Here is a 14339-nt window from a genome sequence, read left to right as displayed (position 1 = left end):
CTCGATATGCTTATGTAATGTGCAACTCGAAAGCAAACGTAGTTTTCTCTCCCCAGATGACATATGACTCTCATTTCTGTTTGAAACGATAATCACTCCCAGTCGGTGTGCTCACCTTTCGACAAAGCAGACAGAGATCGCTTCCTCTCAATCTCCCGATCTCCTTTAAACAAAATAAACTTTGTTAAGTTATATTCATTTCCCTAAAACGAAAGAAGTTGCTTATGATGGGAGGAGTATGTTATAAGCATATTCGTTTACTCCATTTATGACAGAAGAATTTCGGTGAAGACAAAAGTACTGAAATGGAAATTAACACTGTGAATATTACAGTCTACACAGAATATAAGTACTTGCAATCTGAGGAGAGTAAACCATCTAACATGACTCAGAGTGAGCAATTCAGAAAGGAATCTGAGAAGCTCATTTGAAAGGATGGAAGATAACCGTACAATGGTAGTTTTCCGAGGCGGACTCTATACCAAACCCGATGAAATGCCGAGAGTAACCACATGAGTTCCTCCAACCGTTCTATAACTTGAGTCCAAAGGGGAGTAGTATAGGTCAGAATATCAGCTGCGGATAGGGATGGGATAAATCCATAGATCAGGTCACTAATTAGCTGGTGCGACTCCTGGTACAGGAAAAAATGCCTTTTCTGTTTACATTCGTCATGGTTTAACAAAAACGAAGTGAGCAACTAAACTTGTTTCCCTGTGGTAGGATTGATGTTACTTGTGCAGAAAAGATTAAAAAGCCAAAATAATATGGGCTTTACTTCTAGAGCTCAACTTTTTAGGACAATAGGGGATACTCTCCTGATATCTTTGACATGAACATGTCATGGACATCAGGACATATCCAAGTTCACCAGCTTTGGCAATAGACAAGAAGAATGGATCCCATTTGAATACAAATGGATTGTTGCATTTTTATCCCTACCACCTACCACCAATTTAACCCTTATCAGGGTTTTTCAGGTGAGTTAGCCAGTCTCATAGAGGTGGGAACGGTTTTTCTTTCCGCTAATAGGTAGACCAGCTCCGTAAACACACGCATAACTACAGACATGAACACTTACTGTTGGGTAAAGATGATATGAGGAAACCACCTTCTTTCATAACTGGTATTCCCTAGTAAAAATAGTGCTACTACCCCATTAGGTTGAGCCTACGTAGAAGAAACTGTATTTTATCATTAGAAAGCAGTTAGTATTCTGAGCTTTGCTTTACAACGTAGTAATTTTGCATTAGAGCAAGGAAATTGCAGAAAATTGTATGATATGGAAAATATTAATTGCAGGAATCGCATTAAGATCAGCAAGGTTAAGGGAAAATAATTGCAACTGGCAATTATTTTTGTCAATTTATTTTTATATACTGATTGTTAATATTCCTTCAGTATACTATCCGATCAGTTTAGAAAATAATTTCTCACAGAATCCCTTAAGTTACTCAGGAAATACTGTATTCCGAGTTGTGTTCCTGAGTGTGGGGAAGTACTGTTCTCTGCAATGTCACGAAGAGAGTGGAATATCCAATAATATATTTTTTATCTTTTTGCGACACGGTACAAGCGACTTAGTTTGATAATGATGCTAAGGAAAGAACAGTCCCAATAATGTGTATATTTTGTATAGTGTGGAAGCAGAAGAAGAAACAGATTATCATACTGGTATTCAAGGATCAGCATCAGTTTACTATGTTCGAGGGGCTTTTTTTTTTGTCAAGTTTTAATTCAGGTTTTTCACGATTGTTTAGATAGATTAGTAGGCATCATTCAGTAATGCTACACTAGTAGTAATGAAATTTTCTGACCGAATTTAATGTTTTACGTCTCGAATAGATAGTGATTGAATTTATTTTTAGGGGTATTTTATATGCAGATTATCTGTTATCAAAATAACTGATTTCAACCTCCAAAACAATCAGAAGAACCAAAATGCTAAGAATACAAAGCAGCAGTGATTCTTCCAAATATACAGTCAATTACAGATAAAACAGCAGAATTGCTTCGCCAACAAACCTTAAAAGTCGTCTTTACACAATCGACAAAATCTCTGAACATTGAAATCTTCTCAAACTCCACATCCGTCACTTAAAAAACCAGATGTCTACAAGATCAGTTGCAATTGTGTTGTACACTACATAGGAGAGACTATTTCAAGTACGTTGAGAATGAAAGAAAACACAAATCCAGGCTGGCGGCACATACAACGGAAACAAAGAACCACGTAGAATGACAACAAATTGAAATACTCCACACTGGTTATCATTTTTACTCGAGAGCATTCAAAGAATCATCTAAACCTATGACGCATTCTCTGCAATATAACAAAAAAAGGATGATTTCACATCAAATCTGGTCCTCCTTAATCCATCACGACGCTCTTGTATGTACCAGAAATATTTAACAGCAACCCACGAACCACCTGCCAGCGTAACAGCGAATGCACACTTGACATTATTTAAACATTTGTAAATTTTTTCACTAGAAAAATAACTGGTATTACTTGATTTCTAGCTGTTACCTTATTCGTGTTATTTCCTGATGAAATGAAGCTAAGTATTTCACGAAACTAGTTGAAATAAAAGCAAGTTTCTATTTGATATTTTTGGTAGTTTTTTTTTTTCGGAAAAAAATAGTTCTAAATATTTTCTATCCCTGCAGAAATACAGAACAACAAAAAGTAACTGAGTTTACGAGATTATTCGTTGTGGGTTGCATAATTATTTCAAATGGACATTTGAAAACCTATTCGTGAATTATTTTTTTATTTATAAATTTCTTGTTTATAAGTGCAATGTATTATAATTAGTAACATAATGAATTGTATTTGCCGCTGTTTTAAAAATTCCATTAAAATACAATACAAAAAAGGAATATGTCAAAATACAAATTAAAATAGTTACTTTTTTTACTACCAAGACAAGGACAACTAATTTTACACAACATCATCGCTCTCGATCATGCCTATTCTCTCGCATATGTGTGGCTTTTTCTAGGAAAAACCGCAGTCCTGAGAAGGAACACAGAACGTTTTTTATTTACTATACAGGCAGTTAGGTGGTTAAAATGTTAGAATTACTTCTACGTCCATTAAGGATGTGGAGTAGGTATTTTTTTTTTGTTAAATTCATGCCTACTCTTATCGGTTTGCTTGTTTGGGGAAAAAGAAAAAAAGAGACTTTCTAGAAAGAAAGAAAGAACTTGCTCTCTTTATAGAAGTTAATAGCATCGACGCCTTTAAACCTTAGGACAAATATCTCGTTGTCGAAATGATAGTATTTTTGAGTCGTTTGTTTCAAGTTTCGATTTGCTTAAATTACACGTTGTAGGGTTAAAAATGCAGCATTCCATTTGTATTCAAATGGGATCCATACTTCTTGTCTATTGCCAAAGCTGGTGAAGTTGGATATGTCCTCATGCCCAAGACATGTTCATGTCAAAGATATCAGGAGAGTATCCCCTATTGTGCTAAAAAGTTGAGCTCTAGAAGTAGTAACCAATAAGATATTTGTTTAAATATATAAGGATCCACCTGAATAAGCATATTTACAACATAAATCATCAAGAAGATCTTAGAGAAGTTTATTATTATTATTATTATTAATATTATTATTATTATTATCATCATCATCATCAAGGAATATATATTGTCAAATAATACGGGCAAGGCAGACAAAAATTGAACTGGGCTTAATAAAAAGCAGTATTGTTGAACAAATGACTAATTACGATACACTTTCTTCCAGTTTAATGAACACGTAGTGACATAAAATTGCTTCCAGTGGAATCGATAAGATCCACGGCTGTAGATCAGAGGATCACGACTATGAGATCTTATGATACTATCGACAACTGTATTTATTCTAAATTTTGGGAGTTTTATGTTACTGGCGCTCCTTTCAACGCGATAATACTCCTTGCGACGATGCAGTGATTATAAAACCTGCTTTAAAATAAATAACATGGGATTTAAAATTTAAAATAACCCGTTCGGTAATCTGTTTAAATAACATTTCAGTGAATTGAATTTGCGATGATTTAAATGCATTAAGTGAGATATGATAATATATGATAAAGTGTCATTTCTGAGAAGCAATATGATTTTAGCTTTTTATAGTAATAGACATGGAGACGTCTTTTATAACTGCCAGCCAAAAATCAGTTTTTGCAATTATATCACAAGTAGAGCAATAATAATCAACTGCAAATGGCATCTTTAAACAGGGAACTGATAATATAGCTGGTAAGCCCATGTAAACTAACAGCAAAGGATAAGAAACAGCTAAAATGTGCCATGTATTCCATCGTTATGAATTGGTTGATTTCCTCAGCCAAGAGCAAACGATTATCGTTAACCCAACAGAGCATACAGTTTTGTGCTGCACATTCACTTCTGCAGTTTTCGTTTTTACAAAAATACTGCTGCATACATGGTTAAAAATATTTAATCTTTGCTTAAGCTTATCTACTTTGCTTAGATCTAGCATGCTTGAACAGTGAATTTCAAAGACATGAGGAAGGCAAGCAGATTACGTTACCTACATTCTTCATATGAATAGAATGCATTTGGTTATAAGCGAAGAACGTTATTTGCAGGAGTATACTTAATGAACAGTTAAGTTTGGTGATAGTAAGGTATGGTGTGAGAATTATTCTCCTAGTTTGGATTAGAATTTCTTATCATAGCGCTCAGAAAGTGAACACTGAAATATAACACTGACGTTAGTGACTAGTCTGTATGAGTTCTACAGATAAAGTTTATTACCAGAATATTTATCATGTCATACTGCAAGGCGTGAGTCAAGATGATCTGGAGAAATAAGACTGGCCAATACAGGGTCCTCATCTGAATCACATATGGCACAATTTGAAGAATTGAAATGTCGGCTGAATACGACTAATAACATCCAAATTCACTGAAAAAAAATTTCAATTCGGATGGAAAAATTAACTTTACAGTTCTCTCCTCTATAGATACAGCTATGGTGCCTTTGCAACACTATGGATATAATAACACTTGCTTTAAAAGCTGTATGCTATCTGAATCAAGACAGTGGTTGGTTAGATTTTAATCACTGACTACAGGACATTTTCCTAGGATTTTACTCGGCCACATTACGAAATGGTCGATCTTTGGCATGGGCATGCAGGGTAGAATTTTTGACAAGAATCAGTATATCAATTTACTAGTAGTAGGGGTGTCACTTTGAACAAGATCAAGATTAAGTTATGATAAGAATTAGTGCTGTGATTGGTCGCACACTTTGAACAAGATCAAGGTAATACAAGCATTCGTGACGTCATTGTTTGATAAGAGGAATGACATCGTGTGTATGGAATGCTTTGAATTTCCCTGGGGAGACACATCTCTCTCTGTGAGCTCACGTTGGTTGTTTTGTTGGCGTATTCAATTCTGAGTAATTGTTCATGTATGGCATTGTGGGTGATGGTTAGAGATAAGGATTAGTGATGTTATTCTTTTGGTTTGAGTATGAAATTCTGGGTGATGGTTAGAATATGGAATCATTTGAATTTTCCAGGGTGCCACATCCGTCAATGGCGTCACATTGTGTCTTTGGTTCGAGTGTGGAATTGTGGGTAAAGGTGGGGAAATTCTGAGTGGTAGATAGAATATAGAATTATGGGTAATAGTTAGAGTTTGGAATTCTGATAAGATTGTGAGGTTTGTAAAATATGAATGAGATAAGTGACATCATGTTGTATCTTAGGTTCGAGTGTGGAATTGTGGGTAATGGTTGGAGTGTGGAATTCGGGGATGTAGCTGTTTTTGTCAGTGACGTGAGATGAGCTTTTTGTTTGAGTGTGGAATTGTGAAAAACGACACACACACACACAATTTTTTTTCTTTCATGTTCAAATTTTCTAAAGCAATTAAGTACTGATATCAGTGGTATCCCCTCACCCCCTCAAACACACACACACACACACACACACACACACACACACACACACACACACACACACACACACACACACACACACACACACACACACACACACACACACACACACACACACACACACACACACACACACACACAATCAAATTTTTTTCTCTTTCATTCACACATTTTCTAAAAATAATTAATTACTGGAATCTCACTTTTACTGCTTCTATGTCATGCTTAAGATCTTAAAAAATTCATTACTTTTCTAATTAAAAGTTAACATTATTACATATTTTCAGCAGAATAAAATTCTTTAATATGGAGAACATGTCAACGACATATAAATTTGTACATCTGAGTTTAGAAATACACATTATTTTACTGAAATATTATTTACAAGTATATTCACAATGAAAAATTCAAACATGTAATTACCTAGAAATATTTCACACGATTTGTCTCTTGCTATTGGATTCGCTAATTTTTTTTTACATTATGGAATGCACAAAACTGTACAGTACAGCACAACACACACACAAGTGACTGTGACCTGAAAGAACGAATTTAAGTAAATAAACTGAAAACGCAGTTGATTCTGTTTTTCCTTGTAGGTTTCTGTCCAATGTAACGTCATTGAATTGAGGAGGAAACGGGTCATTATTGTCGCGGTCATGTGTGACTTCTTGAGTGAAAGCATTAAGTGTGGGAGTGTTTTGTTTTTGTTTGTTTTCAGTTGTGGCTGAAGGGTAATGGTCTTAGTATGGAATTCTGGGTGATGTTTAGAGGTATGGAATGTTTGGAATTTCTGTTCGTGGGGGGACAATCCGTCATTGAGATCATGTCATGTCTTTAGTTCGAGTGTGGAATTCTTGGTAATGGCATTGTGGGTGATGGTTAGCAGAATAGGATAACAGTGCCTTTCTAATAAGAAAATGCTAACACAGAGTGCAATCTCTTGTTTATCTTATTTCATTTAAACTTTCTAATGCTAAAGATAAAAAAATTGACAATTTTAAAGTATAATTTTTGGAAGTTGTAACAGAGGAATTAAGTTGAAAATTATAGTACCAGACCTAATATTCTGTTGAAATAGTCAGTAAACATGTTGTTAATATACTCGTAAACCAGAACTGATAATCTCAATTAGAATGTTGGTGTCATTAGCATCACGGAAGAACTCCGCATAAATATCAAAAGGAAGGATATGAGTCATGATTAGAAACCGTGCACTTTTACACTCCCCTAAAGATAACAGTGTAGTCTAAATGTTTAAACGTTTGGAACTTTGTAACCTAGAAATTAACAAAGTATACTACAGAACTAATATGCAGTTGAAATAATAATAAATAACTATTCTTAGAAGTTGATATATCAATTCATAATATATCAATTCATAATAAAGTCATACTTTTATCCCTTAATACAATTCTGACACTAATAACCTAATAGGAGTAAGGTTAAAGGAGAGGGATGGAATATCACTGTCATGGCTGTCTGTTCTTATCAGATGTAGGTATGAAATATCACACACACTAAAATCACCAAATTGTTTGGACATGTGTTATCACTACTGTGAAATTAGTGCAAAAAATGAAAGAGGGAAAAAAGTGGGGAAAACTGACATCTTGTAATTAATTATTTTGCTTTTAAACTGAAAACATTAATTGTCTCCTTCAAATAAGTGAATTCAATTATGAATTGCTCTGAGAATGAAAACTTACTAGTGCTAAGGAAAAATATGGCAGTTCTAAAGTATAATCTTTGGAAGTTGTAACAGAAAACGTAATTTAAAAATCATAGTACCAGACCTAATATTTAGTTGAAATAATAATAAATAATTATTTATTTGTGTTGGAAAAAAATATATGACATAATAACTGAGGTAAAAAATCACTAGTGTGAAATTAATGTCAGGAATAGAAAAAAAAACTCATAATGCCACACACGAACCAAACGACCCATCTCACTTATCAGAATTGCAAACTCTCACCGTTACCCAGCATTCCATACTCTGACCATTACCAAGAATTCCACACTCGAACCTCTATGCACAATTCCACACTCTAACCAAAGAAACAACATGATGTCACTGATGGATGGGTCCCGAGGAAAACTCCAAGGATTCCATACGCTAACCATCACCAACTCAATGACATTACTTATCCTTGGAGTTTTCCTGGGGACCCATCCATCACTGACATCATGTTGTTTCCTTGACCATTACTAAGAATTTCACACTCAAATCAATGGCACAATGTGACATCAATGACAGATGATCAACCACAATTCCACACTCGAACCAAAGATACAATGATATGTTATTAACTGATGTGTCACTCTGGGAAATTCGAAGGATTCCATACTCTAACCATCACCCAGAATTCTATACTCTAACCATCACCCAGAATTCTATATCTGAACAATTATCCAGAATTTCGTATTCCAACCAAAACTCACAACATGACTTCACAGAGAGAGAGATGGGATCCTTATCTTATCTCTAACCATCACCCACAATTTCATACATGAACTATTACTCAGAATTCCATACTTCAACCAAAAGAATAACGTCACTTATCCTTATCTCTAACCATCACTCACAATCCTATAATTGAACAATTACCCATAATTCCATTTGTGAACAATTACTCAGAATTCCATACTCGAAACAAAAGACACGACGTGACCTCACAGAGAGATGTGTCCCCCAGGGAAATTCCAAGCATTCTATCCTAATGATGTCACTGATCTTATCGAACAATGACTTCACAAATCCGTATCTTATCTTGTGCAAAGTGTCAGAGCAATCACGGCACAAATCCTTGTCTTATATTGATCTTGTTCAAAGTAACACCCTTACTACTTTTACTTTTTCTTGGAATGGATGAATTTTCAGATGTGGGAACTGTAATTGCCTTCATTTATCTAATGGTATGATTATAGAAAAGAAAATATTATATTCGTGAGACCTCTTTAACACATTTTAGGATGAAACGGTGTTTGATTGGCATGTTAAATTTTATTACAGTTTGCGCCTTTGTTAATTTTATTTCAATTGTTTCATTCCTAATTTTTGTTTCACTTATCTTAATCTTAACAGTCATATTCCTAGCTCATTAATACATTGCTTGAATTAGTCCCTTATTATTAATCCTCACATTCAACTTTATTCCTCCCTTTGTCTCAAGGCCGCAAATATTCTTCTGCACGTGGCTAAACCTTCAGAACTAAGAAGGTGCCTCTGGCTGGAGCTAATCTCTTTATCTGAACTACTGGCGTCTTTGTAAATTGAATTTTGAAAATTTATTTGATTTCCGACTGTGCCATTAAAATTCGTAGATAGGGGTTGAATATCCTTCCAAAGAAAAACACTTATTTTCCTCTCTTACTAATTACTAAATCTAGCAATGCAAAATTACCAATTTTCAGTCATGGCTACTTAGCACGGATTCGATTTTTATGAGAAGTGCATTGGCATGCAGAAATAAGGCAAATTATTTGACAAAGAAAACAATTTATTCACACTTAATGAATGTACAAAATGGTTAATACTAAAATTACAACTCAATTCAGGCTCTATACTTCAACAGCAACTCATGATTGGAAATAGAATTAATCCTCTTAAGTTAACAATTCTCTTAAAAAACGTATTTATGGTATTACTTTAGTTAACACTAAGTGACACACAGAGCAATTTTACACATTATAAACAACAAGCAGGCTTAAAAAATAACAATATTAAACACATAATATTTCACCTTAAACTAATGCTAAATTTTCTCTCTCGCAACTCAACAAGATGGTGCAATGATTAGCTCGATGCCTAATGTCATAAAGTGCTATTACCAAAAAAACTTGAGAGAAATCAGAGTCACTATTTCTGTCTCTAGTAAAAACAGTATATAAAGCCTTACTTTGTAATAGCTGTCTAGTTCACTCTCAGAGATTCTTGAAATTACTTTCCTCTGATACGTTCCGATCTTGGCCATGCAAACAGGTACCTTGTTCCGGGATTTGTGAAAACACTTCTTACCTTTCCTCCTTATCTGGCCATCCTACATAAGGCGGTTGACCCCTTTTCCGGCTTACGAAAAACCTCGTTGAGGACCACGAAGCGCTGCAAGAATCATCTCTGACGATGAATTCCTACTCTCTGTTGTGACTGCATAACCTGTGATGACCTCGTAACCCCCCTATGTAACCTCTTTGTCGTAACCCTTTCTCGGCCGATGTCTGCTCCTTTTATCTTGCCCATTTGACCTTGGGTTCTGCTATGATTTTAATCCCTTGTGTATTTCGTGAGTCTGCACCCGCCACCTTTTTCGTCGTTGCTTTAAGGCGGGAAGCCCTCCATACATGAGTTAATTCGTCTGGAACTTTCTTTTGTCACAATTTAATTAATTTTCTTCGTTCATTATAAAATTTTGGCGGTTACATTATTTAACAATTCACTAAAAATTATTTCGATATTACTAAACTGTAAAAAAGTTTGCTAATTAATCACAATTATATTGAATAGAATTTCGTTTTCCAGTAAAATCGGTATATAAGAAATTTTTTTTCAAAATCTTTCTATGCAAGATTTTACATTGTAGTTATTGAAAATAAAAGTATTTATTATATATCTAAAATATGCGAATAACTATGTGGCATGTGAACTGATTACTCATAATTTAAAATTTGCTATCTGAAATGCCATCAAAAGCTTATATAAAATAAACATAACAATTGATAACAGCCATTATTATATGATATGTATTAACATAATGAACAGCTGATTGCATATCACCACGTACATATTATTTAAAGTCCTTCAGTAGTTTAACCTTTCCTCTTTAACTTTAGCAAACTCCCTAGTGTTTTTTTCCAATTTTCGAAACGCGTAAAACTGGTTATATGTTAAGTGTTTTGCAGATAAAGACACAAAGAAAATATCATGAAATTTTTATTCAGTACTGAAAAGGCAGTAGAAAGTTTTCGTTACAAAATGCATGCTACTACGTGTAAGAAGTGCATTATACAGTAAGCGACGATTTTGCTGAAAGAGATAACGTGAGAAGCATTTTTGTAATGCCTGGATCACATATTTCTTGTAGTGCTGGGAATACGTTCTTCACTTTATATACCTTGAAAATGATATTTTCTTGTTGCTGGTGCTCTAATTTCTTGTTTGCTTGCTTAGCTTCCTGTAGCCTTAGCCTCTTCTCCTTTTGCTTCACCTGCAGCCTTAGCCTCTTCTCCTTTTTCTTGACCTGCAGCCTTAGCCTCTTCTCCTTTTCCTTCCCCTGCAGCCTTAGCCTCTTCTCCTTTTCCTTCACATGCAGCTCCAGCTTCCCCTCCTTGGTTCTGGGGAGCTGCTTCTGATCCTTTCAAAAGAAAGGCCAAAAAGCAGCCTACTAAGAAAAACACGATTACATTTCTAGAAACCATCTTGTTCTCTTTTTCAGGAGTTGGAATTTCTGCTTTATCAGTGCTTCACTGTTCATTTTATAGCCCATTTTGCAAACCACCTGCGCAGCTGAGTACTTAGCTAACAATGAAACTATACTCCGGAAACTCCACAAAACGAACGATCAAAACAAGGTGCAATATTCATTGGTCCATTCCACGCATGTGTACTTATATCGTAGAGGCTAACCATACAAGGTATTGAGGCTAGTGATGTGGAGAAATACATTGTAAAAAAAGAATGTGCAAAGAAGTATTTTAATGATGCAACCGTCTAGTCTCATTAATCAATAAACACCTTCAATTCAACACCATTAACATTTGGATTGAATATACAGATATTATGATTTCAAATTATTAATATTTCTATTTTAAATAAGTAATAATATCTAAAATACCTTCATTATTAAAAATTGAAATATTTAATTGTTTTAATTAAAACAGATTTTTACTTAACGACATGTAGTTTGAACTAGTGAAACAGCATGAAGAAAACAGGATTTATTTGTTAATATCTCTATTTAGATTATTTAAAAAAAAAAAAAAAGATGAACGATCTGCCAATGACCTGCAAGAGAAAATGCGAATAACGAAATTGAAAATTTTGTAACTTTACGAGTTTGTAAACTTAATAACCTCACATATGAAGCCTTCAACTGGCACATTACTGAATTGATAAGGGTTGATTGCTGCACGTTTCTATAATATGGAGTAAAGAGGAGACTTATAGATATATATATAACAGATACATATATTGTTTGTGATAAACAATGAAATGAATAAGCAAGAGAACATTGATTAACTATACTATTTTCTAATTAAAAGACAATATCATGAAGTCAAATTATGAGTAAGATAAAAAAAATGAGCCTATATGAAGATATCCACTGCTGTGAATTTGCTTCCTTTAGACATCCAGCTATTCGCCCCGTCTATTCCTTTGCTGAACAGTACATCTAGAAAAAACATATTTGCCGTTCTTCTCTACTGCTATGGCAAATTTTCTTTTCGGAAGAGAGCCGTTCAGAAAAATGAAAGTAATTTAAATTATCTAGGCTTCATTTCAACGCCATCATGTTAATAGTTTCAGATTAGTTTGTGATAAGGCTTCCTCTTGAAACTTTTCATGTATAAATTTGCGACAGGTGATAACTAGAATCCATAGACACGCCATACTGTTTGTAGTAGATATTGCCTTTCTATTTAAAGAAAGAGAGCGAAAGTAGTGTGAGTTCTGTCTGGTAGAAAGTACAAAAGCAGCTTCTCCTTGCTAGGTGTATTGGTGAATAATGGCAAAACAACATCCTAGATAGATATTATGTTAGAACAGATACAGTGTTTGAATTTTTAATTAAAAAAACGAAACTTTTTCTTATGCAGCGTTGAAAAGGTTTAGCTAAATTCTCAGATTTCAATAAGAAGTAATTGGGTAAATATGTGCCATTCACACTGCATACTGGAAGTGTACTGTATTAAGTGTTTCCCTGTATTCATTTTCGATCTGTTTTCAAAGCTTCTTCTTCCTTTTGTGCGTGAGGCCTAGTGGCCTGTTACGGAGATGTCCTTGGCCGTTCCAAACCGTACCTCTGCCGAGGATAAAGTGGCAAGCCCTATACCTCCCGATGTGTCCTATGCTTGTAGATGGTTGTTACACTTATCATTTTTAGTAGATTGCTGTAAGAAATTAAGCAATTTAAATTTAGAGTTACAAGGTAGAGATACAAATTTAATTGGCTTGTTAAGTTCAATAAAAACTTTCCAACAATACTTACTTTTATTAAGGAAAAATATAAATGACCGCGAATTTAGACATCTCCCATATTTATTAAAATTTTTTGAACAAAATCAAGAAATGCTTCGCTATGATTTAAAAGAATTTATTCGTGAAATAGAATTAGTTGAGGAAGAAATAAATTCAAGATTTAAAGATTTTAATAAAACTGAAATGATTGTATCTTTTATCAATAATCCATTTCAAGAAACTTGAACATCACAGAAATTTCAAATAAAATTAGTGGGCTGTTTGGTATAAACCAAGCTGAAGTAAAACTGGAGATAATAAACATTCAGAATAGTTTACATTCAAAATCAATAAATAATGAAGTCATTTGGAAGTATGCACATGAAAAATTCCCAATATTAACTGATACTGCGCGAAAAATTGGATCGACATACTTGTCAGAATCCGCTTTTTCAATTATGACATCCATAAAAAATCAATTAATAAACCAAATTACAAATAATCATTTGGATGATTGTCTGCCATTGGCCACTTCTTCATATCAACATGACTATGAAAATATTGCGAAGTCCAAACAACGCCAAATTTCACATTAACTTTTTTTTTTAATCAACCAGCATTTCCTGTAACTTATGAGTTTGTAATCAATCTGTTGTTTTTTCTAACTTTGGTTTTCCAAAATAGAGAAATAAATATTTTATTCCAATATATTTGTTTTTTTTTGTTGTATTAAAATAATTAAAAGTGATAAATACATTTTTAAATACACAAATAAAGTTTTTAGTTGTGTATTTTTTTAGTCGTTTATTTTTAGTTATTTATTTGTGCGTAATCAGATGTCAGGTTGGGGGAACGTGATCTATATAAGAGCGTAGATCGCCGAATAACTTTTTATAGAAAAGTAGCTTGCGTAGTAGAAAAGGTTGAACACCGCTGGTCTATACCGACTGAGTTACGGAGGCTGTTTTTGAAGGAATTTTGTAAATCTCTATACCTTATCTCAGTTGTCTGTTCAAGAGTATCATCCTTATAAAACTGTTAGACGTTAGACAGCTATGCATGTCAAACCTCTCTCTCTTGTTTCATATTTAACATGTTTTCTTTTAAAAAATGCTATTCTGTTTATTATTATTATTCTCTTACTCAATCATGAACTACTTCCTTTATGGAATCAAGTAGGAAGTTGGCAATCTCAGATATGATGATGATGATGATGATACATTATAGAAATT

This window comes from Typopeltis vanoorti, chromosome 3 (assembly GCF_054136105.1).
Source record: "Typopeltis vanoorti isolate ZY-2024b chromosome 3, IOZ_Tvanoo_1.0, whole genome shotgun sequence".
Classification (NCBI taxonomy): Eukaryota; Metazoa; Arthropoda; class Arachnida; order Uropygi; family Thelyphonidae; genus Typopeltis; species Typopeltis vanoorti.
Note: the sequence above shows the minus strand (reverse complement) of the source record.